The sequence below is a fragment of the Schistocerca cancellata genome, chromosome 3 (assembly GCF_023864275.1).
Source record: "Schistocerca cancellata isolate TAMUIC-IGC-003103 chromosome 3, iqSchCanc2.1, whole genome shotgun sequence".
Lineage (NCBI taxonomy): Eukaryota > Metazoa > Arthropoda > Insecta > Orthoptera > Acrididae > Schistocerca > Schistocerca cancellata.
Window position 1 is genome coordinate 788,115,434 of NC_064628.1, and position 27,471 is coordinate 788,142,904.

The 27,471-nt window shown below is 43.9% G+C and overlaps 1 protein-coding gene and 1 non-coding gene across 2 annotated transcripts in view; one reads left to right on the forward strand and one right to left on the reverse strand.

Moving 5' to 3' along the window:
• Nucleotides 1-27,471, reverse strand: part of LOC126175840 (endothelin-converting enzyme homolog) — a 625,659-nt gene that overhangs the window by 403,335 nt on the left and 194,853 nt on the right. The gene's annotated exons all lie outside the window — the stretch shown is intronic.
• On the forward strand, nucleotides 25,135-25,209 carry Trnas-cga (transfer RNA serine (anticodon CGA)). The gene has a single exon. It is a non-coding gene; the product is annotated as a tRNA-Ser (tRNA).

Genomic DNA, 27,471 nt, shown 5'->3' on the forward strand with positions numbered 1-27,471 from the left:
CCAAAACATACCTCTAAGCGGATTCCTCGACGATTATGTTTTGCAAGCCGATTTTGGGGGTCAAGATACAGAACAAACACTTTTTAGCCGTGTTCTCGAAATTACCATTTAGACATGAATCTAAAAGTAGTACTAGACACCTGACTATGGGGACTAAATGTAGAGGGATAGCTGTAGACGGTCTAGCTTTTAGGAAGTCTTCGTCTTGTCAAATGACACCAAATAACGTTACAATCATACTCGATCTTTTGCTTCTTCCTTGCCGAGATCATCTGCTTCTCCAGCAAGCATGAATACATGCAGCGTTCACATGCATTTGTGCTTCATATTCAGTCTCATGCTGCAACATTCCTGAACCTTTCTTCACCTTTAGACATCAGGGCGAAACAAAAAAAAAGGATGTAAGAAGGAGAACAAAGAGGTGTTACCATCGATTTACTCGTAACGTCTCAAAATAAGCAGAGAGCAGCGGTGCGGCGGCACTTAATGTGTGTGTGTGTGTGGGTGCTCCAGAAGTGAAACAAAAGAACGTTAATGCCCACCAGCAGGTAGGGGGCGCGAGGCGGGACGCGCGGTATCAGCGTCCACGCGCGAGAGCAGCCCGGCCCGGCCTAATCGAACGCTCCCCAGATTGATGTCGTGACCCACATCAGCATCACAAGTGCCGCAGGAAGGGCCAGGGCCGTCACAGCCGCCACGACGGCCGAAACCAGCCAAACCCACGCTCCACACACTGCCCACTTGACAGCTGTTGACTAATGGACAACGCTCTGTGTCTGGTTACAAGATTGGCTTGTGTCTCTGTATAATATGAGCCACCAATATAGTTGCAGCACATCTCTAACAAGTTAAATTCACCTTATACGATGCGTGATGGCTGGAGAAGTCAGCATCTATTAAGAATAATAATAATGGCGGAGCAAAAGGCAGTTTGACGCATACAGGGTATCCGAGCCAGAGAAAAAACATTTGTTTATATTTCAGTACCTATTAAGGTTTATAAGTTTATTTGTCTAACATTGTGCACAGGAGATCAAACATTTTATGCATTTTGGTGCAGTTCAGTGTGGACACCGTCCGTAGCTCGACGGACATCGATACCTGACTCCACTTCTGGCCCAATATTCATTACTGTAACTGGTGTTATGGCCTTTACTGATGCGTAGATCCGTTGTTTCAGATCTACCACATACACACACTCACCGCCGGCCGGTGTGGCCGTGCGGTTAAAGGCGCTTCAGTCTGGAACCGCGTGACCGTTCCGGTCGCAGGTTCGAATCCTGCCTCGGGCATGGATGTGTGTGATGTCCTTAGGTTAGTTAGGTTTAATTAGTTGTAAGTTCTAGGCGACAGATGACCTCAGAAGTTAAGTCGCATAATGCTCAGAGCCATTTCAATCAGATCTACCACATCTCTAACACTTGTTCTGTAAACAATGTCCTTGATAAAGACCCATACACTGAAATCCAGCGGAGTCAGATCGGGAGACCGACCCCCCCCCCATCATCATCATCATCATCATCATCATCATCATCATCATCATCATCATCATCATCATCCAACAACCATGAAATATCCCCTGGACAACTGTGGTAACATTCCACATGGTAGTGGGGTGAGGCAGCAACCAGTTGGAAAATTGCGTCAGGAGGCATCTGTGCAATTTGTAAGAGCGCAACTGCCGTGCACCGTCAACGACGAACTGAAACGGCTGTCTTGCAACGTTCGCCACGAGCAGATGCAACGAGCGAAAACGAACAAAATGAGATAAAAACGGGGGACGGCTACTTCCCCTACTAGCTTGTCTGATTGATTTACGTGGGTTTCTAGCAAACGCTTCGCATACACGTTCCACGGTCTCTTCATTCACGTGCGTTTTAGGGTGTTTACCAGCATCTGGAAACAAACTTCATGTTTCTCAAAGTCTTCTGTCGCACTGATAAATGGATTAACGTGTGGGACGATCCACGTTCCATTCTCTTCTTTTACGCCACTGAACACGTGGTACAGATTCAGACTTCGCTACCATAGCACACACTGCACCTTTCTATGTGGCGTCCGCATGTTGACCGTCAGAAGTGTCAGCCTGCTCCAAGGTAAACATTTTTCCGCATGCGCCATACAACCCAGCGCCGTTCATGAAATGGTGAGGATCTCTTGGAGAGTGTCTATCGATTGCGCATTTACCCAGCAACATAAAATGTCGAGTTAATTCGTTAAAAAGCATTTGATTGTGTATACCGCTAGCATATACTGCGAGGGTAAAATAAAATTGGGCCGGAAAATATTTCATGTAGCTTAAGATAGGCATTGCAACTTACATCATCTGCCGTAAGTGCGGCTACAGGTCCGCAGCTCGTGGTCGTGCGGTAGCGTTCTCGCTTCCCACGCCCGGGTTCCCGGGTTCGATTCCCGGCGGGGTCAGGGATTTTCTCTGCCTCGTGATGACTGGGTGTTGTGTGTTGTCCTTAGGTTAGTTAGGTTTAAGTAGTTCTAAGTTCTAGGGGACTAATGACCACAGATGTTAAGTCCCATAGTGCTCAGAGCCATTTGAACCATTTTGCGGCTACAGTATGTTGAACTGCCTACGAAATATTTTTCCCCGGCGTTTCATTTCAAACACCCTGCGGATGTGGTACCAGGCTGTTATATGGCCGTCCACCGCTAACGTGTGCCATAGGAATGAAACACGTTGACATCCTTAGATTCGTACAACCACAGTCCGGTTTCTGTACGAGTTGTAGATAAATCTTCGTTCCCTTATTTTATCCCGGCAAGCTTCGGAATTTTAAAGGCAATATTCTGGCCAGCACTGTCGAAAGTTTTCTCCAAATCTACAAATACTGTATAGTAAGGTGTATCTAATAAGCGCAGTACCACTGGACGACGTGAGACGCAGAGAATACCAGAAAGAAGCAAGATCGTGCCCCCGGCAACATCGTCAACGGAGTTGCCTGATTTGTTGGCGTATCGAAGCAGATTGGCCAGCTTGTCTATAAGGAACGGTGTACCACTCGCGGACATGTAACCCGGGGTAACAACAGTGATGGTAGAAAGATTCTAACCGACAGGGACCGGAGACGCGTGTCTCGCCTTGTCAGTGACAATCGGTTACCAAATCGACAGAAATTGGTGATGTCAGTGAATCCATCAAACCGTTTCCGAGCAAACGCTGCGAAGGAAACTACATGAAATGAGACTTCTGGAGTCGAGCACCTCCAAAAGGCTATTTCTCACAGAGGCACATACAACTACAAGTCTCCAACGGATCAGCCAACACAGAAATCGTATAACAGCTGACTGCGGGTGTTTAGTGAGGTCGGACGAGTTGAGATTTTGTCTCTTGCCAAGCGATGCAACATGTGGGGTGCACCGACGGTCCAGCGAGGTGTTTTACCTGCAGGATGAAGAGCGTAATTTAGGTCAAAGGTTCTTCTGTGGTGTTTTCCGTATCATGATTTGGGCTCATTTATTCAGGTTACCGTGAAAACGAATCAGGATTTATGTTTCAATGTCAACGCTGACCAAGTGGTTTCCTTTCTTCTAAAGGCTCATGATGATCATGGTGCTAAGAATGTAGTCTTGCAAGAGGACAACAGTCGTGTTCTTCGTTTGACTATTTTCATGCAAGTCTGAAACAAACGAAGCATTCAACATCCGCGTAATTTAGTAGCACTACCGGAACTGTCATGGTGGTGTGTAGTTCAAAGATTGGTTTCATGCAGCGCTCCACTCTGGTCTCTCCTATCATCGACGAATATCAACTTAAAATACAAATTGCTGTAACCGATCACATTTATCGCTGTGTCCGATACACTGGAGAGGACGCCACACGGCAACACCAGCCCCTGGCTATGTTACGCTTCCACCTTAAAGCAAATCGTGACTCGCGAGCCACACGCGGCTCTTTGGCCCGTTGAGTGGGCTCTCGTGGGCGCGCACATACAGTGCAACAGAAACTTCGTGACCCATGCACGAGAGACTAAATTAATTGCCGTTAAAAACCACACCCATGGAATTGGCAATTCCATATGCCTCTATCCGAAGCCCACTGCCTACCCTGCAAGATTCCCCCGCCAGGACCACGAAATTGGAGGGCGGATCGCACGATTCATACACAAGCTGCGCGATACAGCCTGTCAGCAGTCTCGCTGTGTAGTGGTTAGTGCTAGTCGCGCGCGGCCGACATAGTTACCTATTCGAAGCATGAAGTTACTTTATTTTTCTAATCAGCTGCAAATTCTACAGATATTTTTGCCATCAGTTTAAGAATCATAAATATTTTTTTGTGCTGGCAGATTTATTATTTTAAAATGGATTATTTTTAGGTAGCCTGTTTGACTTGGCTACAAAAAAATGGTTCTAATGGCTCTGAGCACTATGGGACTTAACATCTATGGTCATCAGTCCCCTAGAACTTAGAACTACTTAAACCTAACTAACCTAATGACATCACACAACACCCAGTCATCACGAGGCAGAGAAAATCCCTGACCCCGCCGGGAATCGAACCCGGGAACCCGGGCGTGGGAAGCGAGAACGCTACCGCACGACCACGAGCTCCGGACTTCTTGGCTACAAAAAATGGTTCAAATGGCTCTGTGCACTATGGGCTTAACTTCTGAGGTCATCAGTCCTCTAGAACTTAGAACTACTTAAACCTAAGTAACCTAAGGACACCACACACATCCATGCCCGAGGCAGGATACGGCTACAAAGAAGAAGCAAACAAAAATGGGAAGTTGTAAACATTTATTTCAAACCTTAACACTTCCGGGATGAGATGCCGTGGTCCGTACATAAGACTCCCCTGACGTTTCGCCTTCGACTGCGGAAGGCATCCTCCGAGGACACTCGGCGAACTGCAACGAGCAGCTGTCAATCACGTGACGTCGGCTGTGCTATGATCTCTGATATTGCCAACTTTCTCAATTGAAATTAATCGACTGTCACGCTGTTGCTGCAATGTCGATATCCATATCTTATCCAGCTTAATGGGCCGGCCGGTGATGCCGAGCGGTTCTAGCCGCTTCAGTCTGGAACCGCACGACCGCTACGGTCGCAGGTTCGAATCCTGCCTCGGGCATGGATGTATGTGATGTCCTTAGGTTAGTTAGGTTTAAGTAGTTCTAAGTTCTAGGGTACTGATGACCTGGGATGTGAAGTCCCATAGTGCTCAGAGCCATTTGAACCAGCTTAATGCCTTCATCTTTTCTATTAAAATTATTGCAGTATTTGGCAATCTCAATGGCCTCTGTACATTCGTGCATAATAATGCGACGTCTTTGCTATGACGATCGTCTCACTAAAATTTATTTCATGATCACATTCCTGAAACACATGTTCCGCTACAGCCGATTTATGAATATGTCCGAGGCGGCAGTTCCTTTTATGTTCACCCAGACGGGTGCTGACGCTTCTTTTTGTTGTGCCTATATAGACCTTTCCACAACTGCACGGAATTTTAGACACCTAGTGTAGCTAGAGTATGTCGTTTATCTTTTGCGGATTTTAAACATTATTTTATTGTCGTGGCGGGTCTAAAAACAGTTTCCACATCGTACTTGCTTAAAATTTTTCCAATGCGATCAGCGACCTCACTGTTGAATGGTAAGAACACTTTCCCCTTGGGTTGGTGTCGACCCTCGTCCGTCCTGGTTGTCAGTCTAGGGCGTAGTGCACGATCTCTCTCTCTGTTGGAATACCCATAATTTTAGTAGAAAAGATGAAGGCATTAAGCTGGATAAGATATGGATGTCGACATTGCAGCAGCAGCGTGACAATCGATTAATTTTAATTGAGAAAGTTGGCAATATCAGAGATCATAGCACAGCCGACGTCACGTGACTGACAACGGCGCCCTCTGGATGGCTTATTACACGGCGCGCTCTCGTGCTCTCGTTGCAGTTCGCCGATTGTCCTCAGGGAATGCCTTTCGCAGTCGAAGGCGAAACGTCAGGGGAGAGTCTTACGTATGGACCACGGCATCTCAGCCCGGAAGTGTTAAGTGATCACAACACCTGCTGTGAAAGCCTTGACCGGAAATGGCCTTCCGACCTGTCTTACTTGACAGAAAAAAATGGCTCATAACTAGGGACCACATTTGGAGAGAGAATTTACAACTAAAGACCTCTCATGTGGTACTAAATGCCCTGTCCTTGATGCATGGAACAAAGCAGTTCAGGAACTACAAATAATTCTCATATTGACATTTTCTATTTCAAAACAATTTTTAAATATGAGTTTAGTTTTTCGCAGCAGGTTCAGGATTTCGGAAACAGCATAGCGACATTAGCCTCGTTACAAAAATCCCCTTAATGCTACCGTAACACAATTTAACTCTTCTCCCTTTAACAGTCAATTTGACAACTTTGAAATGCAACTGCTGCATTTGAAAAACAAAGAATTGTGGAGCTCGAAGTTTGAACGTCTTTGTACTTATATATAAATACTAAAAAAAGAATGTTAACCTAGTTCACAGCACAAATGGTCTGCTTTGAAAGATCTAAACATGGAAAAAATACGCTAATTTTTTTACACCAGAAAAAGTATTCATGACTCAATACAATTGAAAAAAAAAACCATGAATTTTCGGTTCTTTCGTTATTACGATCTACATATTCATGCGAACAAGCACTGTAAAGCATGAACCTTATCAAGAGTAAACTGAAAAGTGCCGCGCAGGATTAGCCGAGCGGTCTAAGGCGCTGCAGTCATGGACTGTGCGGCTGGTCCCGGCGGAGGTTCGAGTCCTACCTCGGGCATGGGTGTTTGTGTTTGTCCTTAGGCTAATTTAGGTTAAGTAGTGTGTAAGCTTAGGGACTGATGACCTTAGCAGTTAAGTCCCATAAGATTTCAAACACATTTGAACATTTTTTTTTTTTTGAAACTGAAAAGTCACCTTATTGATGAGAACCTGGAATCATGCCTAAAGTTGAAAACAGCAACATACAAACTAGACTTAACCAATTTTTTCAAGGAGGTGCATGGTCACTCTTCATATTAGTGTTTATAGGTCACTGACGCGATTTAATTTTATGGATACTTACATTTAACTTCATCAATGAATTATATCGTCATTAAGAGCGATATCAAATTTTATTCAATGTACATATAGCTTAACTAAGACTTAAAATTGCAAGTAAAGTTTATTTACTTATCTTTAGGGAGTGAAAGAAGGTTTAGTGTTGAGTATTGACAAAGGTAGTTTGAGATGGTTTCGACATACACAGGGCAATGCAGGAGGAATGGTCAATATTCAGGGAAATGACGGGAACGATCATTCGAAGCAAGAATGTCTACTGAACATGTGTTCTAAAATGGATCTCTTCCTCATCTTCAATATTGTGAAACAAATCTCTTCTACGGCATACTCTTTGCTTCCATATTTTGGGAGGAGGTAGAGTGGATCAAAATAAGAAAAAAAGGGTCTAGTAAACAGGGGGCTCTAGCTGCAGTCACTGACTGTGAGGCTGGTCCCGGAGGAGGTTCGAGTCCTCCCTCGGGCATGGGTGAGTGTGTTTGTCCTTAGGATAATTTAGGTTAAGTAGAGTGTAAGCTGACTGATGACCTTAGCAGTTACGTCCCATAAGATTTCGCACACATTTGAACATTTTTTGGAAGAAGGGCTCTAAAATGTGTACCTAAGGAGCTCTATGAGCTCTCGTTCGGTGGAAGAAATGTGTTTTGCAGTAGGGAAAATGAACAAGGGCTCATAGCTGATAAGTTATGTACTTTAGGGCCTATGTTTACTCCACCTTTTCCTTGTTTTGATCCGTACAACCTCCTCTCAAAATACGGGAAGCACAGAAATTGCAGCAGAAGACATTTATTTCACAGTACCTAAGAGGAGCTCGTAAGGTATGCATTTTAGAGCCCATGTTCACTCTACTTTATTGCTTTGAATAATCATTTCTGTCATATCCCTGAATAATTACCATTCCTCCTGGGAGAGCCTGTATATAGGATGAACGATTGAAGAAACAAGTATACACGACGAGTGTGATTAGGAGAGTTATAAGTGAACGTACCTCAACCAGAGTGAGGACGTTTTTAGCGAAGGCCAGCATGGAGTACCCTAATTAAGTTAATAACAATGTACCTACCAATATAGTCAGTTTAAAAAATCTAGCTCTCGAAAGAAATTTCAATTGTTCAAAATGTCGACATTTGGTTCTTTTGACTATCGAGTTTGCCGACCACTGGCTTAACGCCTCTCAAATAGTTCCCAGATGGACATTGCCAGCAACACGCGGATATTAGCGGAGGGGTGGCTCCATTCAGACAATTTGTATCATCACTTAGTTTGACAGTACCAACGCTGTGCCTCGAGATAGCATCAGGACTGGTCTACAGTCACCGCACAGACGAGCTTATCTGGACATTCCACCAGTTTCCTCACTGTATTCAGAATCAGACCAGGACTAGACCGGTAATGTATATTTTCTCTTAATAAATTATCCTAATTTTTATGAGTTTGGGTTGCCTTCAATACTGCCGCAGTTTACCTAAACCTGTTTGTCCCTGTGACGGGGCTGTATGGGCTGCTGCGTGCAAGTAGTCCACCTCAGTAACAGCAACTACTTTCGGTGGTAGGGGGTTATTTTCCAGTCACATTTATGTTGGACGCCAATAACATTTGGTGAATGCAACGTTTATTACACTTTCCACCGTCGGTGGTCACAGGTTGTGTACAGAGAACTCGGTCCAGCGGGATGTGACGTTTCGGTGTCGGCGACAGATGTAGACGTCATGCGGGGCGGACGTTCTGGTATCATTCGCACAGTGACAGCCGCGGAACAGCGCAAAAAACGAGGTGTCCAGGGCCCGCGCTTCCTGCCGCCGCCGCTGCCACTGTGTTGCTCAACACTGCCACTCACCCGCGCACCACGAGCTGCTACGGCAGGACGACGCACGGCCGACGTAGGCGCAGCTACCGAAGCCTGTGCAACCCTAGGTAAGAAATCAAGGGCTGCACTCTAGCCTAGACCATACTTGGCGTGTGATCTGCTTCCCGAACACACACACACACACACACACACACACACACACACACACACACACACCAAGGTCCTGCCTCGTGCAGTGGTAATGCTTCGGTACCCAGGCACGCTAAGCACTTATTGCTAGGGCTGTTGATAAAATATCGATATTTTTCACCCAATATATCGACATTAAAACGGCAATATAGAGTGCCGATATTTTTATTTCACATTATATTTTTTTCACAAGTTTCGAAAAATGTTTTAAGTTCTACAGTGTAGGCTTTCACGGCCGGCGTTGTCTTCAGTTGAAACTTCCGGGCTGAGAGGCCGTGGTCGATGTATAACATTTCCACCTGACGCTTCGTCTCCATCTGCGGGAGGCATCTTCTGAGGTCGTCCGGCTACTGCCACTGAGGCTCCAGGTCCTCTCGCATTTATAGAGCGCATAGAGGGCACCACCATTCGTCACGTGATGCCGACAGTATGCCTGTCTTTGGAAGGCGTCATCATTCTCGATTAAGAGTAATCGATTGTCATCCTGCTGGCGCAACGTCCATACTTTGTCCAACTTTAAAACTTCCTCTTTTCTATTAAAATCGTTATGGTGTTTGTGAATTTCTATTGCTTCTCTATACATGCGTGCATGATAATGGGATGTTCGTGCTAGAACGCTTGTCTCATTAAATTTAATTTCGTAATTCCCATCTCGAAAAACATGTTCAGCTACGGTCGATTTTTCGATGTGTCCTAAGCGACAGTTTCTTTTATGTTCGGCTAAGCGTGCGTTTACACTTCTTTTCCTTGTTCCAATATATACTTGTCCACAACTGCATGGAATTTTGTATACCCCAGGTGTTGCTAGGGGATGTCGGGCGTCTTTTGCAGTTCTTAAATATTCCTTAATCTTCTTGGTTGGTTTGAAGATTGTTTCGATCCCATACTTGGCCAGCACTTTCCCGATACGGTCCGTGACCTTATTAATGAACGGTAGGAAAACTTTTCTAGTAGGTGACCGTTCTTACTCTGAACTTCTGGCTTCTTTCCTTCTTTGATGGAGGGCTCGATCAATTTCCTTGCTCGTATATCCGTTTTTCATGAAGGTTGACCGTAGGTATTCAGTTCATCTAGTAAGTAAGCCGGCTCGCAAATTTTGTTGGCTCTGTCCACCAAGGTTTTCATGACACCTCTTTTTTGCCTAGGATTATGGTTGGATTCCTTGTGGAGGTATCGATCCGTGTGTGTGTTCTTTCTATATACCCTGTGGCCCAGCGTCCCATCCACCCGTTTAATTACCGACACATCCAGGAAATTGAGTCGACCGTTGCTCTTTTTCTCCATCGTAAACTGTATCTTCTTGTTAATACTGTTCAGGTGCACCAAGAAGACATCCAACTCTTCTTCACCATGAGTCCACACTACAAATGTGTCAAAAAAAATGGTTCAAATGGCTCAGAGCACTATGGGACTTAACATCTATGGTCATCAGTCCCCTAGAACTTAGAACTACTTAAACCTAACTAACGTAAGGACAGCACACAACACCCAGTCATCACGAAGCAGAGAAAATCCCTAACCCCGCCGGGAATCGAACCCGGGAACATACAAATGTGTCATCAACATAGCGGTACCATTTAGCAGGCATTTTACTGGCAGTCTGCAGCACTCGCTGTTCGAAGATCTCCATAAATAAATTGGCAACAGCTGGGCTGAGAGGGCTTCCCATCGCCACCCCGACGATCTGTTCGTAAAACTCGTTGTTATACTGGAAATACGTTGTCGTCAGGCAGCGTTTAAATAAAGCCACTATGTCAGTCGTAAAAATATCTGCTATATATGAAATAGCTTCGTTTACAGGCACCATGGTGAACAATGACACTACATCGAAGCTCACAAGAATATCACTTGGGCTGACGTTAATCTCCCTCAGTGTTTCAATAAAATGCGCCGAGTTTTTAATGTAACTGTCGGTTCTGCTATGTGTGGTTGCAGCAAGCAGGCGAGATATCTGGCCACCTCTTGTGTTGGAGATCCTACGGCACTCACAATCGGTCTCAACGGGATGTGGTTTATGTACCTTTGGGAGTCCATAAAGTCTGGGTGGATAAGCTTCCGTTTTGCAAAGTTGTTTTTTATCATCCGAAGAAAGAGAAGATTGTTTCACCAGTTGATTGGTATTTCTCAAACTTGAGGTGGAAATTTTATACGTCGACCACGGCCACTCAGCCCGGAAGTTTCAACTGAAGAATAATTTAAGTTTTTCACAATTTTACTTTCACTGTGTGAAGGAGTTTTACTATTTCTTGAGCTTTCATCACGTCCAATCTTTCGCTTTGACTGTCTGAAGCAATTATATGTGGCACAAAAAGCACCTACTGCACTAGGGGGGGGGGGAGGAGGGGTTAATGGGATAACAAGATTTCCGATGTCAAAAACAGCACACCAGTTGCGTTAAAAAAAAAATAACGCAACTAGTGTGCTAGTTCTTCACTCTGACATTCTTTAAAAACGATATTGCAGTGCCTGTGAGATTCTTTTTACGATGCTAAGTACCTTTGGATATGCGCTACAATAACACAGGCACTGCAATATCATATTTCTCTGCCGATACCGGGCAAGGGACTATCATGTACAACGTCTGACCTGTTCCCGAACATACATAGTCGACGTACGGGTCCAAGTCGTAGGCGCTGTGGATTTGTTATTACCCGGCCACCCACCCAACCGTCCATTTGTTAACTGCGCAGTTTAGGATTAAAGAAAACACTTCTCCTCACGTGTTTTAAAATAAGAAGTTCGGTGTTGTTGGAATCTTCCCTCTGGTATTCAGTAATAATATCGCAAATAAACAAAAACCAAGATTCCATGTTCCGTGATTCGTTCTCGTACTAGTATTTTTTCTCAATGAACATGCGCCGGTTTCTGCGCTTCCCAAGATAGAATTTGTACTTTCATTAACTATTTCCATTTGAATATCGGCCTCGAATTTACGAATGTAAAACTACTAACATAAAAGAGCAGAAACGAAGAACTACCACCTACAAATATGTACAGAGACTCAAGCAGTAACGGCGGAAATTCACGGGAGCGATAGAAGGACCGATCTAGATATGCGACGAAAATATCATTTTTGGAGTATTTACGGAGGTATTACCCGCAACTGACTAGCGGTCAGCTAGGACGGAATCGTTAAGGGACCGTGTACTGCGAACACTGCAGAGTAGAGTGTAAAGTTACTCCGATACGCCAGATACTAGCCGGTGCGGCATCACCAGGCGCAATACTGATGTACATCCTTTCCAAGACTGAAACGCATCTTATTCCGATTTTGTCTGACATTTAAACAACCTTCACAACATTATTTGTGAAAGCCGGTCTCTACTTAAGGAGGTAGTTCTCTTTTACAGTTTCAAAATCAATTTTTTTGGCTTAAACTGTTCTCTTGGACGTCTACTTTATTGCAGCGTTCATTCAAAGTTCGCCAGGAACTCCGTTATCAAGTTACACGGCGATTCGAGAAAAAGTGTCTCCGAAAACCATTCACAACGGAACAAAAGTAGTCGACATCGCGGCCAATGTGGCAGCATGTAATATCAACGACACAAGTAGTAGAGGGCCCTGCGTGCGAGTGCGACTCTGAAACGAAGAAGTTGGCACAGGAAGAAAGTCGTTATGGACGCCATCTGGTCACACAGAAGACTGGTGAAGAAAATAAATAAATGCATTGGAAATTGTTTTGAACACTATAGAAGAGCTCAGAGTAGACAGGAAGACCAGAAAACTAATCTGTCGGACCCTCATAGAAACATCACATTTGAAGTGAAGTACATATAGGAGTTCGACAAAGAGACGGACTCTCCCCATTTGTGTTTTGCATAGTGTCATACAAGGTCAACAGACAATGGGGGGAAATAAGTCGAGGGTATACACATCGGGATCTCGGGACGGAGAATCAAAGTGAAGTGCCTAGCTTTTGCAGACGATCTATCCATTTTTACTACGGATAGTGAAGGAACCAAGTGTGCTACAGAGAAGTTACACGAGGAAACGAGACTCATTTGATGGAAAATTTACATCAGAACATCAGCAGATCCCCAATACAGTCGAAATATGGGACAATTTCATGTGTGTCTTCTTTTCAATATCACGGAGAAATCACAATACTTACCATCTGGACTAGATAGTAGGGTCGATTTAAAAAGACCCGCCAAACTGAAGAAAGCGTACAGAAAAACATGAAATCACTACAATAATAGATTAATATCGCGTAATGTGTAGCTTCAGCATTACAAGACAGATGCCGGCCGCTGTGGCAGAGCGGTTATAGGCGCTTCAGTCTGGAAACGCGCTGCTGCTACAGTCGCAGGTTCGAATACTGCCTCGGGTATGGATGTGTTGATGTTCTTAGGTTAGTTAGGTTTAAGTAGTTTTAAGTCTAGGGGACTGATGACCTCAGATGTTAAGTCGTATAGTGCTTAAAGCCATTTTTTTGAACAAGGCAGATGTTTTACGTGTAATACTACGTCTCTTAGGAGTCAACTCAAAAAAATTAATGAAATTTGAAGGGAAGAACGAAAAATCCTGATAAAAATTTATGGTTCATTTAATGTAAATGGCGTATGGATCAAAAAGAAGAACTATGGCGAAAGACAATAAGCTGATGCAACAGGTAGAAGACGTTTGAAGTTCAATGGTCGCAGAATGGACAACACTAGATCCACTAAAAAATTAGTTAATATAATAAATTTAAAAAATATGGAACTCATTTGGTTAGAAGAACCTAAGTAGAGAGGAGGTAGGAGGGGGGAAAGGGAGGGGGCTGAATGCACCGAAGATACCGTCAGAGAACGCAAAGCTTTTTTAATCCTTATTGTAAATCACACATTCAAAGCCCATTGAACACGATTGGCCCGGAAACGAAAGAAACACAGCGAAGTCGTTGAGACATTTTGGAAATAGAAGAAGAAAAGGAAATCATCAAATCAAGCTAACGAGCTCAAACGCGTGAACTGGACATAAAGAAAAGAAGAAGAAGAAAGGCATATCAAACCGTATACAGGTTCGTGACGGAAACTAACTTATTCGCATGATTAGTTTCTGTTCATCGTAGTGTGCGTTGTTACCTCGCAGTGCTTCGACCGTGTAACTTTCGTCCATATTCTGAGCTCACTCGGAAGGCGGCCGAAATACCATTCGAGCAGATGTGAGTTTGTGCGCCTTTACCCCGAAATATAACCGAAAAGTCTTAGTTTTTACCGCATAGAACAGGATTTCAGCACTAGCAACGGAAGTGGAGGGAAACATTTATCCTTCCATGGAATTTTCTTTTTTGGTGACAGAATAGTTGAGTCGTCATGTGCGGACGAAAGGCCAAACTGCAGAAAAGACAGACGACAATAGATTTTTACAAAAAAAATGAAGCATCAGAATTATAGCGGCAAGTGGTTTATTTAGATGGAACATGGATTCACTCCCATTAAACTGTGAATACATGTGAGCAAAGTAACTGTGCGAAGGGTGCCGTTGTCAAATGAAACCACCGGTCAACGTTTAATTGTTTTACTTGCACGTGTTGATAAGAGTTTCGCTTCGGGATCGCTTCTAATACACCACTATCAGAGCAAAAGCCTTGTAATATCACTGAAAAATGAACGGCAAAATATTTTAAATACTACATTCCAAGATTAAGACAACGAAGTCATAATCGTTTTTGATCATGTCTGTATCAGAAGAAGCAGGAGAATCAATCACTTTTCTCGACTTCGGCAAACTGTTAAACACAGTTCTGATTGACCAGCAAGTACATAACCGAAGAGCCAGTTCTAAGGAGGGCGGAACTTTTGACATTACCGAAAGAGACAGATTTTCTCCTTTTTTTTCATTGGCAGAATTATTAAGAAAAAAGAAAGATGTGATCCCCTACTACTGCCACCATACCATTCAGACCTAAACCCGTAGAACTGTATAGAATCTCGCAAAGACACACATCTGAACATTCAAGCATCTAGCTCTCGGAGCTGAACAAGTATACTAATTGATCAAAACTATCCGCACATCTATTAGTGGGTACGTGGGTACTAATATGGGGCGTGATCACTCTTTGCCTTTATCACGGCTCGATCTTTGCTACAGACATTTGCAATGGAGTGTCTTAATATCTGTGGAGGAATGGCACACCATTCTTCTTCAAAAGCAGAGTTCAGAAAAGGTAGCGATGTTAAGAGGAGGCCTGGAACGAAGTCGACATTCTAACTCATCCCAAAGGCTTTTATTAGGTTCAAGTCGGTACCCTGGGCAGGGCCAGTCCATTTTGCGAATGCTGTTGTCCAGAAACCACTGCCTCACACTTGGCAGGTTGCACTGTCATGCTGGTATTATCATCGTCTCCGATCTGTTCTTCTCCTGTTTGCAGCACAAAATGCCGTTAAACGTGTTCATATCCTTCCACATTAAGTGTTTTCTTAAGTAATATAGGGACTACACCCTAACCACGAAAAACACTTCCATGGCGTTTTACCACTGTGCTTCACTGTCGGCTCTACACATGGTGCAGGTAAACTCCTCCCTGCATTCGTCAAACCCAAACCCTTCCATCGGATTGCCACAGGATACAGAGTGATCCATCACTCCAAATCAGTCATCTACTTTCCAGTGGCGTCGCTCTTTACACAGCTTAGAACTGAATACAGAAATGTGTGGCTGATGAGGACCAGCTAGACCATTATATCCCGTTCTTTTAACTTCTTACGCACTGAGCTAAATCTATTGCTGGTAGCACTTTGTAGCTGATGTGATTCCATCTGCTATTCGCATGCGACATTTTAAGTCCACTCTCCTGAATCCTCGAAGATCCATGTCCGTCAGTACAACCTTGTCTTGGTTTAGCAGTGGTTTATACATCGAGTTTCCGCTTCACAAGGACATCCCTAGCAGTCGACCTGGGCAGCTTCAGAACTTTTGAAATGTCGTAGATGGATTTGTTACTTACGTCACGTCCAGTGACTAATCTACGTTCGGAATCACTGAGATCTCCCGATCAGCCCATTCCGCTGAGAATGTTGCTCTACTGACAACACAATACTACCCCGCCTCTGGTGACATCTAGTGGCAAACTACGCATTACACTGTGCTGACCGGGTAATTTTGTTCAGACAATGTAACAAGCCGGCTTTCTACTTTTCAACTTATATATAAATGACATCCCAACAGTCCCCCTTGTTACGGCGAGTTTTTATGCGGACGATACGGCCTTTCTGGCAACTGGACGACACTTGGACCAGCTAATCGCTAGGATGCAACGGCAACTTGCTGTAATGGAACGCTGGGCGCTGCAAAATAAGATAACGATCAAACCGACGAAGACGGCAGCAGTTCTGTTCACACGGAGGAAACCAGTTCTGAACGACAGACTCCAAATAGCTGACCAATTTATCCCATGGTCACCGGGAGTGAAGTATCTCGGTGTCTACCTCGACAAAAAATTACTCTTTACGCAGCATATTGACGACAAGAAGACGGCAGCCCAGAAGATGGCCAGGTCGTTGATTCCGTTCCTGAAGAGTAAGGATCTCAACCCTAAGACTAAACTCCAATTGTATAAGGCAACGGTGGAACCCACAATGTTGTATGGCTCCACCTCGTGGGGAACTACGTGCGTCTCCAACTACAACAAACTCCAAGCGCTGCAAAACATTTGCTATCGATGGATCACAGGAGCTCCATGGTGGACAAGAAACGTCCACATCCGCACCGCACTCCACGAGACCACTATACCAGAGAAGGTCCATGACAAGGCTCTACGAGTTTTTGACAAGATCGATGCCCTTAGGGACGAAGTTCGACAATTACAATCGGTAGGAACGGTAAACCCTGCAAGATGGCACAAGTATCGCGTACCGAAGTCAATAACGTTTCACCCCACATAGGCAATCTGTCATAACACGAGGAAGCAGTCACACATTTCACCCTCCACAGGAGATAGACATCACCAAAGACAGCAGGCTAAAGGACCCATTGCGTGCCCAAGCCTAACTGAATGCGTAATAAATAAAGTGTTTTCCTTTTATCCTTACATCCCATCCTAGGAGAATAAAATCATCAAGGATGATCTCTTCAGTCCACACTACACACACACAAAAAAAAAAGAAAAAAAAGAAAAGAAACAATGTAACAACTCATGGCACAGATGCTGTGACATTAGAAAACTGGAGGAAAACGCTGTGTCGTACTTAAACTGTGTGTGATGAGTACTGTAAGAGACATGCTTTGATAGACAAGGAAACTGAAAATTACATAATACCAATGAGCATGGATATTAACGAACAATCGACATTATCGTCCGCCTCTGAAACGGAAAACGGGACGATGACTACAGGTAGTTTACAACCAGAGAAGCGTCTTAAGCCTCCATGGTAAGATAAATATTTATTGTTTTTTTAAGTTTCATCCGCTTTCATAAGATTATACCTGAATGAAGATACAAAGTAGGGGTAGTTTTTAGCTGCCGGCCGGGGTGACCGAGCGGTTCTAGGAGCTACAGTCTGGAACCGCGGGACCTCTGCGGTCGGAGGTTCCAATCCTGCCTCGGACATGGATGTGTGTGATGTTCTTAGGTTAGTTAGATTTAAGTAGTTCTAAGTTCTAGGGGACTGATGACCTTAGAAGTTAAGTCCCATAGTGCTCAGAGCCATTTGAACCTTTTTTCCATTTTTAGCTTACGCATCGAAACTACGACTTTATGATAATGCACGCTGAATGCCGTCGATTCTTGTGATTGTCAGAAGCGGTCTCTCCTCTGCAGGTAACTCGCTCGCTCATTGTCCAATGTTTGTCGACTAAGGATTTTCGTAGAGATTACGGTACTGCACCTCCCATAAAGGTAAAGGGTGTACGGATATCTCACCCTAAACATAAATGTAAAACATACCCCAAAGTTGTATGCGCATTCATGTATAAGATATACCCGAGAAAACACGTATGGTTTTTGAGAATAAAAACTATTCTGCCGATTTTCGGCACGATTGTGTTCCGGTCGCGAGTGTTAAGGTCGATATCGGCCTCGCCAGAGATACTGGGGCGGCGAGTGGTCCTCTGGCGACGGGGAGAGGAGGGTTGGAGCGTACGGAGAGAAGGACAGAACGGCAGAGTGTTGGGGTCCGGATGGTGCATTAATAATTTTGGCACTCTGTGGTAATGAACTGATGATGAATCCGAGACGCTTGGTAATTCAACGCTGCTGTGGAGCTGTGGCCGATGTCGTTTGTGGGTGTTTTGCCACGGCAGATAGCACAGCGAGGGGCCCAACCTGAACACGCTGTGCTGCAACATGTTCGCCCACAATAAGAATGTCATGGTATTGGAGAAGAAAGTAGTGGAATACGGTACGTGTAGTAACATTCAGTGACTTCTGCGGTGTTAGTTCACTTAACTGTGTGGAGATTGAGCAGTAACTGTCACTTTTCAACGAAATTTACGATTGTGTATAAGTGTGGCCAATGGCGGATGGGAGTTGTCATAAAGTTACTATATATTTCTTATTTGTGAAGACAATTTTCTGTTATCAGGATTACTCATTGGACAGATTTGAAATTGTCAGTTCTGTGCTGTAGTTCAGCGGATTACAATACTGGAATTTGACAAATATGCTGACTGTGAGTTTTGGATATGTTTCTATATCTGCGTGTTAAATGAAAGTAAATTTTGAAGTTTGTAAGGTACCTTTCTACCATTACGATTCTGTAAGTTTTTATTTGGAAGTGATGTTGTTTGTTAATGTTATTGGTTGAGAATTTATTGCCCGATTAATCAAAGGAACAGTTATTTAACCAGCCTTTCTATGAAGTGTTTTACGACTTGTTTTTCTGTGAACTATTATTAATAAATTACGTAAATCAGTAATTTTGTAGCCAATTAACCATGGCCAGTTGGGAATGGGCATTGATGTAACATTAACGGACTAGAGGCTATTTGTTAAGTTGTGGCAACGCTAATCCTGTTGTTTGTTGTTCTTGTTGAAGTGTCTAGTCGCCCCTAAATTAAATACTAATTCCGCACACTATGTAGCCCGATGAGTAAGTTAAAATGTACCGAAAATTCTGATATTCATACACGTAGAACACATAGTCTTGAGGAATCGTATTAATATTTTTTGTATTTAGCATGTCACTATAAGGAAGAACCAAACGAGTTGTGTAGGCACTGCTCTGCTTAACTGAAAAATTGTTGTGTCAAAAGAGTTTTTGAAGGCTGGTGTTTTAATTATAGCAATTTTGGCAAGGCTTTTTTGTAGCTTGCCAGACTTCTCACCGCAGCCAGTGAGATAAACCTCGCTAGCATACAACTTCCGTTAGATTGTCCAGTAATCGTATGAGTGTTCCTGCTGATACAGCCGACATATCTGCGATACCATGACATTCGTTGTTCAATCGTCGTCGGACTTGTTTCTATTATTCTCACTGACCAATCAAAGTTCTAAGAACAAATAAAACGTCCATTGCATAACGAGCTTTGCAAACAGAAGTTATTAGTTTAGTGGTTCGCTTTTATAGCTGAGATTGGTTTCTAGTTGTCCCAGGTTTCCGCCTCACCCGCGACAATTTATCTCTCAATACATGGCACATCTAATGCCCTTAATAATGTATGGTGTATTCTCCAATTTTCGTCTTGTTCCAAGAGTTTCCCTGGCTATCATCCTGTTCAAACTGACTAATCCAGATCGCCAAACTATGCCTTATATAGATAAATGATTTTCTACAACCCGCTTCTCGTCTGTCCTGTCTAATTCCTACAATTTCGTACCTCACTTGCGTGCTTGCATATAACGTTCTTGCGTAGCATCACGTTCCAAATGCTACATCATTTTCGCCCCCTTGTTTCGCCACTGCACACGATTTATCTACATAAAGTAGTGGCCTGTAAACGTACAGTGCCAGAAACTTTTTGGTCAACTTTAGATCAATAGTTAAGGAAATTTTAAATAACGCGCGCGCACACACACACACACACACACACACACACACACACACACACACACACACACACACACGAGAGAGAGAGAGAGAGAGAGAGAGAGAGAGAGAGAGAGAGAGAGAGAGAATTTTGAAGCTGGATAAAGCTTAAAGCCTATTCCACGAATGGATGAAGATTTCTTCTGTTAAAGAAATACGAGGGTAAGTCGAAAATTATCCGCAATGTTGACATATCTCTTCTCTCACATTGTTCACACTGACCTCTGTCCTAGTTTATTTTATTGTTATGCTGTTCTGGTCCTCCAAGGAAAGTTTGATCCTAATTTCTCCGCTTGTCTTCCTTTTGTTGTAGATAGTCATGGCCACTCCATTAGAAGTTTGCACCGAAGAGGAACATCGAGCGGTGATCAGGTTTTTGTGGTCGGAAGGTGTTTCGGGGACCGCAGTCCATCAAAGACTTTCGGCACAAACGGGAAAAGTGTCTTGCCGCAGCAGTGTCTACGAATGGATTGCAAAATTCAGAAATGGTCGCAGAGGTGTTATACGTGGAGAAAAAGCCACACGACCATCCACGGCCACAAATGACAACTTCGAGCGTGAACGTGATATGGTTTTGGTGGACAGATGAGTGACTACTGATGAAGTGACACTTCTCCTACAAATGAGTCACGGTTCTGCCTACGAAATCATCCACAACAGATTTGGTTTTGATAAAGTCTGTGCAAAATGGACCCCAAAACAACTCACAGTGTTGCCAAAAACATTTGGATCATTGTGGTGACGAACATGCCGGCTTCTTAGAATCAACACTGATGGCAAAACATGGATCCACCATGACGGGGTGGAGAATAAACGGCAGCGTATGGATTGGAAGCATCCACAATCGCCAGGCAGGAAAAGTTGAAGACCCAACCATCTACAGGAAAACTGATGCTTACCATTTTTTGGGATGCACGAGGTCCAGCGCTGGAGCAGAAACGGGGGAGTGGCACAACAATAAACAATGCGCTTTACATTGAGAAGCTTACTGACAGGCTAAAGCATACAGTTCGGTGCAAACAAAAGTGGACTACTGTGAAAGGTGTTGTGTTGTTGCACGACAATGCCCGTTCACATATCGTTGCCCACACTGCTGAAATGTTCGTGAAACAAGTTTGAAGTACTGGCTCATCTTCCATATAGTACTGATCCTTCCCCTTCCGACCACCACTTATTTGGTCCTCTCAAGGAGACATTAAGGAGCCGTCGATTCATCTCGTATCAAGAAGTGGTGCCTGCAGTGCATGCGTGGCTGACTGCTCAGCCGAAAACCTTTTCTGAGGCATCACGAAGCTTGTGCAACGACGGACCAAGCGCTATAATGAAAACTTATGTTAACGTACGTGTCTTCCTTGCATTGCAATAACAGGTATAGCTACATTGCTTTCTACCCTTCCCCAGCATTAACCGTTTTAGTAATTTTTCTACCAGCACATTTTTTTTTAAATTCTGTTCTTACATATCTCCCTCTATTTCATCAGCACTTCGTCTCCCTTTGCCTAATTTATATTAGCTATGGCTTGTTCTAGAGCTACAAATGCCATCAAGGTAGCGTGATTTTTCTCCTTATTATTCCTTCGACTACGAAACATTTATTTATACTTTCAACTTTGCCAACAGGTTTAAGATATTTCACTAGACTCTCAGAACCAAACTGAGTGGGCTATACGACATTATCAGTTGTCCACCAAATTACCGGTAAATCTAAATAAGGCATTTCATTAATCAACGATGGGGAGGTGGGAGCTCAGATAAGTATGTGCGAAGAAGAAGGGCTTCAACATAAAAATAAAGAAGAGATGTATGAGCTGATAGGGAGACACTATTTTGCTCAGGCGACTTGAAAATGAAGTACAAACAGAACCACATACAGCGTCAGTTCAGAAGGAACGACGCAAGTCTGAGTGCCATCGAATAGTTCGCTTACCGCCGAAACATCATAGAGAGCGAGTATTCAGGTATGCGAGGCAGACATCCAGCTTATAAAGATATGACTTAAACAGGGTTCTCTACAAAAGAGAACACCTACAGTATTACCAAACTGCTAACTCGGTTCATGGCATCCAGCCAGTCCTGCATATTGGCTACCTAAGGACATCCAGATGCAACAAAAATGTAACTGTCAATATTTCATACAGTTCTTGACCGAATGCAAAACTTAAGAAGGCTGTCATAATATACTCATTACGAGTTATGTTAAAGATTTAACACAGTAAGACAGGTATTACTGTTAGAAACTCTGTCTGTGTATGTCTTGACGAAGTGTAACTCAAGGCGCACAAATTACCCAGACTATATTCATCCAGTATTTGAGAATGAGAGCGCTGAGCGATTCCCAACAGACTTTGCACATAAAGTCAAACCTTTACGAAACTTTTTCTCGCTGCCACCCCCCCCCCCCCCCCCAATCCACAAAACGTCGAAAGGGAAAAGAAGTGCGTCGCTTAATATATTTTCGCTGTTCAGGCAGTAAAACAGCAGCTTCACGCATGACATTTTAATTGAGTCTAACTCTAAATATGTCTGAGTTTAACTGGACACTTTTCTACTACTAACCTTTTTAAGAAGTCAGAATGAACTCGTACTACTCTTCGTTTCAACTGATGCAAGGTCATTGATTTAACAAGCAACCATCAACAGTATACAGTAGCATACTCTGTGTATCGTTTTTGTGTACTGTTTTCATCAAACAATATGTCTACCGAGTTTAGTATGGAACTAATTGGACTACACACACAATCTTGCCGAAAGAATCTAAGGAACAAATCGTCTACGCCGGATGTAGCACTTCGGCTTGCACCACTATTGGTTAGCCCTTGTTACCCTTTCTTATTCACCTCACTCCGTTGTACACTCGCGAGTAAACCAGTTTTAATCACAGAGTATAAAGATCTACAAGACGTCATGTGAAGTGAAATAATTCAATTCGAATGGTTGGTTGATTTGAGGGAGGGGACTAAACAGCGAGGTCATCAGCTCCATTGGATTGTCTCTGGTAGTTAACCCTGAATGTAATTAAGTGTAGCATAATACGCATATATATGAAAAGAAATCCAGTAATGCAGAACTACACTAATGACGATAAAACTGCTGGAAACAGTACCTACCGTAAAATATCTAGGATTAGCTATCCAGAGCGATGACTACATAAAGCAAATAACAGGAAAAGTAAATCACAGGTTGAGAATCACAGGAAGAATCTTAAGGGAATGTAATTCATCCACGAAGGAAGTGGCTTACATGGCGCTTGTTCGACCGATTCTTGAGTACTGTTCATCTACCGGGTATCCTTAGCAGGTAGGATTCATATGAGAGAGAGAGAGAGAGAGAGAGAGAGAGAGAGAGAAGATCCAACGAAGAAGGGTGCGTTTCGTCACAGGGTCGTTTAGTCGGCGCGAGAGTGATACAGAGATGCTCAACAAACTCCAGAGACGTTACAAGAGAGGCGTTATGCATCACAGAGAGGTTTACTGTTGAAATTTCGAAACAAATTGAAATGGCTCCAAGCACTATGGGACTTAACAAAAAAAATGGCTCTGAGCACTATGGGACTTAACTTCTAGGGTCATCGGTCTCCTAGAACTTAGAACTACTTAAACCTAACTAACCTAAGGACATCACACACACCCATGCCCGAGGCAGGATTCGAACCTGCGACCGTAGCGGTCGCGCGGTTCCAGACTGTGGCGCCTAGAACCGCTCGGCCACCACGGCCGGCGGGACTTAACATTTGAGGTCATCAGTCCTCTAGAACTCAGAGCTACTTAAACCTAACTAACCTAAGGACATCACACACATCCATGCCCGAGGCAGGATTCGAACCTGCGACGGTAGCAGCCGCGTGGTTCTAGACTGAAGCGCCTAGAACCGCTCGATCACAGCGGCCGGCAAATTTCGAGACAGCTCTTTCGAGGAAGAGTGAGACAACACATTACTTCCTTCCACAGACATCTCGCGAAATGACCACGACGAGAATATTCGAGAAATTAGAGCTAGTAAGAGGCTTGCCGACGAACATTCTTCCAACATGGCACTCAAGAGGGTAATAAGGAATGGGGGATCAATCAGTGGTACCAGGAGTAATCTCCAGCGCATACTATTAGATGTACATGTAGGTGCAGATGTAGACAGACAGACAGCCCGTCAGAAAAATGGTGAACCAGAAAAGTGTCCTGTAAGAATATGGGTCACCTCTGCATAGCAATAATGCTAGAGAGGGAGTATCAAGATTTTTGCATTCGAGTAATTTCGCAATAGGGGCAAAGTACCGCGAGACGGGGTCGCAGCGGGTTCATCCAGTGTTTCAAGGACTGTGGCTGGCTCCGGTGCAGCCGACGCAGACGCAGAGGAAGGCGGACGCACGAGTGGGCTTCTTGGCCGGGCGCCCACGGACGGCTTGAATGGCGCCTTAACTGTAGGTGAAGGCCGGGTTGCAGCGGCTTTTAAGCGCGGCCTAACCTCTGCACCGTCTCCGATGGGAGCGGCTCGCAGCTGCCCAAGATTCTATCAGCCGTCACGGGGCCATCGCGAGAGGCTTCGCGGCGTTTCATTAGGCACTGGGCCAGCAGAACGATTGGGGAAAAGTTATGCGTCCAGTCACCATATGTACTGTGTGTTCAACATTTACACCGAATAGCGCACGAATCAACTTAATTTCTACAATAAAGTAAAAAAAAAGCAACCAGCCACTCTTAATAATGCTATTTATAAAGAAAAAATAACCCACTTGCTGGCGACTGTTCAAGTTTAAAGTTACAGATGGCTATCAATCGATCTCTTACTTTCGTCAAGCTGTGCCACAAATTTCTTATCCCCCAATTCGATTCAGTACCTCCTCCTTTGTTTCCAGATCTAACCATGTGATCTCCAGCAAGCTTCTGTAGCACTACATACGACATCTACATCTACGTGATTACTCTGCCATTCGCAATAAAGTGCCTGGCAGAGGGTTCAATGAACCACCTTCAAGCTGAAACTTCCTGGCAGATTAAAACTGTGTGCCCGACCGAGACTCGAACTCGGGACCTTTGCCTTTCGCGGGCAAGTGCTCTACCAACTGAGCTACCGAATCACGACTCACGTCCGGTACTCACAGCTTTACTTCTGCCAGTACCTCGTCTCCTACCTTCCAAACCGGACGTGAGTCGTGCTTCGGTAGCTCAGTTGGTAGAGCACTTGCCCTCGAAAGGCAAAGGTCCCGAGTTCGAGTCTCGGTCGGGCACACAGTTTTAATCTGCCAGGAAGTTTCATATCAGCCTATTCCACGAATGGATGAAGATTTCTTCTGTTAAAGAAATACGAGGGTAAGTCGAAAATTATCCGCAATGTTGACATATCTCTTCTCTCACATTGTTCACACTGACCTCTGTCCTAGTTTATTTTATTGTTATGCTGTTCTGGTCCTCCAAGGAAAGTTTGATCCTAATTTCTCCGCTTGTCTTCCTTTTGTTGTAGATAGTCATGGCCACTCCATTAGAAGTTTGCACCGAAGAGGAACATCGAGCGGTGATCAGGTTTTTGTGGTCGGAAGGTGTTTCGGGGACCGCAGTCCATCAAAGACTTTCGGCACAAACGGGAAAAGTGTCTTGCCGCAGCAGTGTCTACGAATGGATTGCAAAATTCAGAAATGGTCGCAGAGGTGTTATACGTGGAGAAAAAGCCACACGACCATCCACGGCCACAAATGACAACTTCGAGCGTGAACGTGATATGGTTTTGGTGGACAGATGAGTGACTACTGATGAAGTGACACTTCTCCTACAAATGAGTCACGGTTCTGCCTACGAAATCATCCACAACAGATTTGGTTTTGATAAAGTCTGTGCAAAATGGACCCCAAAACAACTCACAGTGTTGCCAAAAACATTTGGATCATTGTGGTGACGAACATGCCGGCTTCTTAGAATCAACACTGATGGCAAAACATGGATCCACCATGACGGGGTGGAGAATAAACGGCAGCGTATGGATTGGAAGCATCCACAATCGCCAGGCAGGAAAAGTTGAAGACCCAACCATCTACAGGAAAACTGATGCTTACCATTTTTTGGGATGCACGAGGTCCAGCGCTGGAGCAGAAACGGGGGAGTGGCACAACAATAAACAATGCGCTTTACATTGAGAAGCTTACTGACAGGCTAAAGCATACAGTTCGGTGCAAACAAAAGTGGACTACTGTGAAAGGTGTTGTGTTGTTGCACGACAATGCCCGTTCACATATCGTTGCCCACACTGCTGAAATGTTCGTGAAACAAGTTTGAAGTACTGGCTCATCTTCCATATAGTACTGATCCTTCCCCTTCCGACCACCACTTATTTGGTCCTCTCAAGGAGACATTAAGGAGCCGTCGATTCATCTCGTATCAAGAAGTGGTGCCTGCAGTGCATGCGTGGCTGACTGCTCAGCCGAAAACCTTTTCTGAGGCATCACGAAGCTTGTGCAACGACGGACCAAGCGCTATAATGAAAACTTATGTTAACGTACGTGTCTTCCTTGCATTGCAATAACAGGTATAGCTACATTGCTTTCTACCCTTCCCCAGCATTAACCGTTTTAGTAATTTTTCTACCAGCACATTTTTTTTTTAAATTCTGTTCTTACATATCTCCCTCTATTTCATCAGCACTTCGTCTCCCTTTGCCTAATTTATATTAGCTATGGCTTGTTCTAGAGCTACAAATGCCATCAAGGTAGCGTGATTTTTCTCCTTATTATTCCTTCGACTACGAAACATTTATTTATACTTTCAACTTTGCCAACAGGTTTAAGATATTTCACTAGACTCTCAGAACCAAACTGAGTGGGCTATACGACATTATCAGTTGTCCACCAAATTACCGGTAAATCTAAATAAGGCATTTCATTAATCAACGATGGGGAGGTGGGAGCTCAGATAAGTATGTGCGAAGAAGAAGGGCTTCAACATAAAAATAAAGAAGAGATGTATGAGCTGATAGGGAGACACTATTTTGCTCAGGCGACTTGAAAATGAAGTACAAACAGAACCACATACAGCGTCAGTTCAGAAGGAACGACGCAAGTCTGAGTGCCATCGAATAGTTCGCTTACCGCCGAAACATCATAGAGAGCGAGTATTCAGGTATGCGAGGCAGACATCCAGCTTATAAAGATATGACTTAAACAGGGTTCTCTACAAAAGAGAACACCTACAGTATTACCAAACTGCTAACTCGGTTCATGGCATCCAGCCAGTCCTGCATATTGGCTACCTAAGGACATCCAGATGCAACAAAAATGTAACTGTCAATATTTCATACAGTTCTTGACCGAATGCAAAACTTAAGAAGGCTGTCATAATATACTCATTACGAGTTATGTTAAAGATTTAACACAGTAAGACAGGTGTTACTGTTAGAAACTCTGTCTGTGTATGTCTTGACGAAGTGTAACTCAAGGCGCACAAATTACCCAGACTATATTCATCCAGTATTTGAGAATGAGAGCGCTGAGCGATTCCCAACAG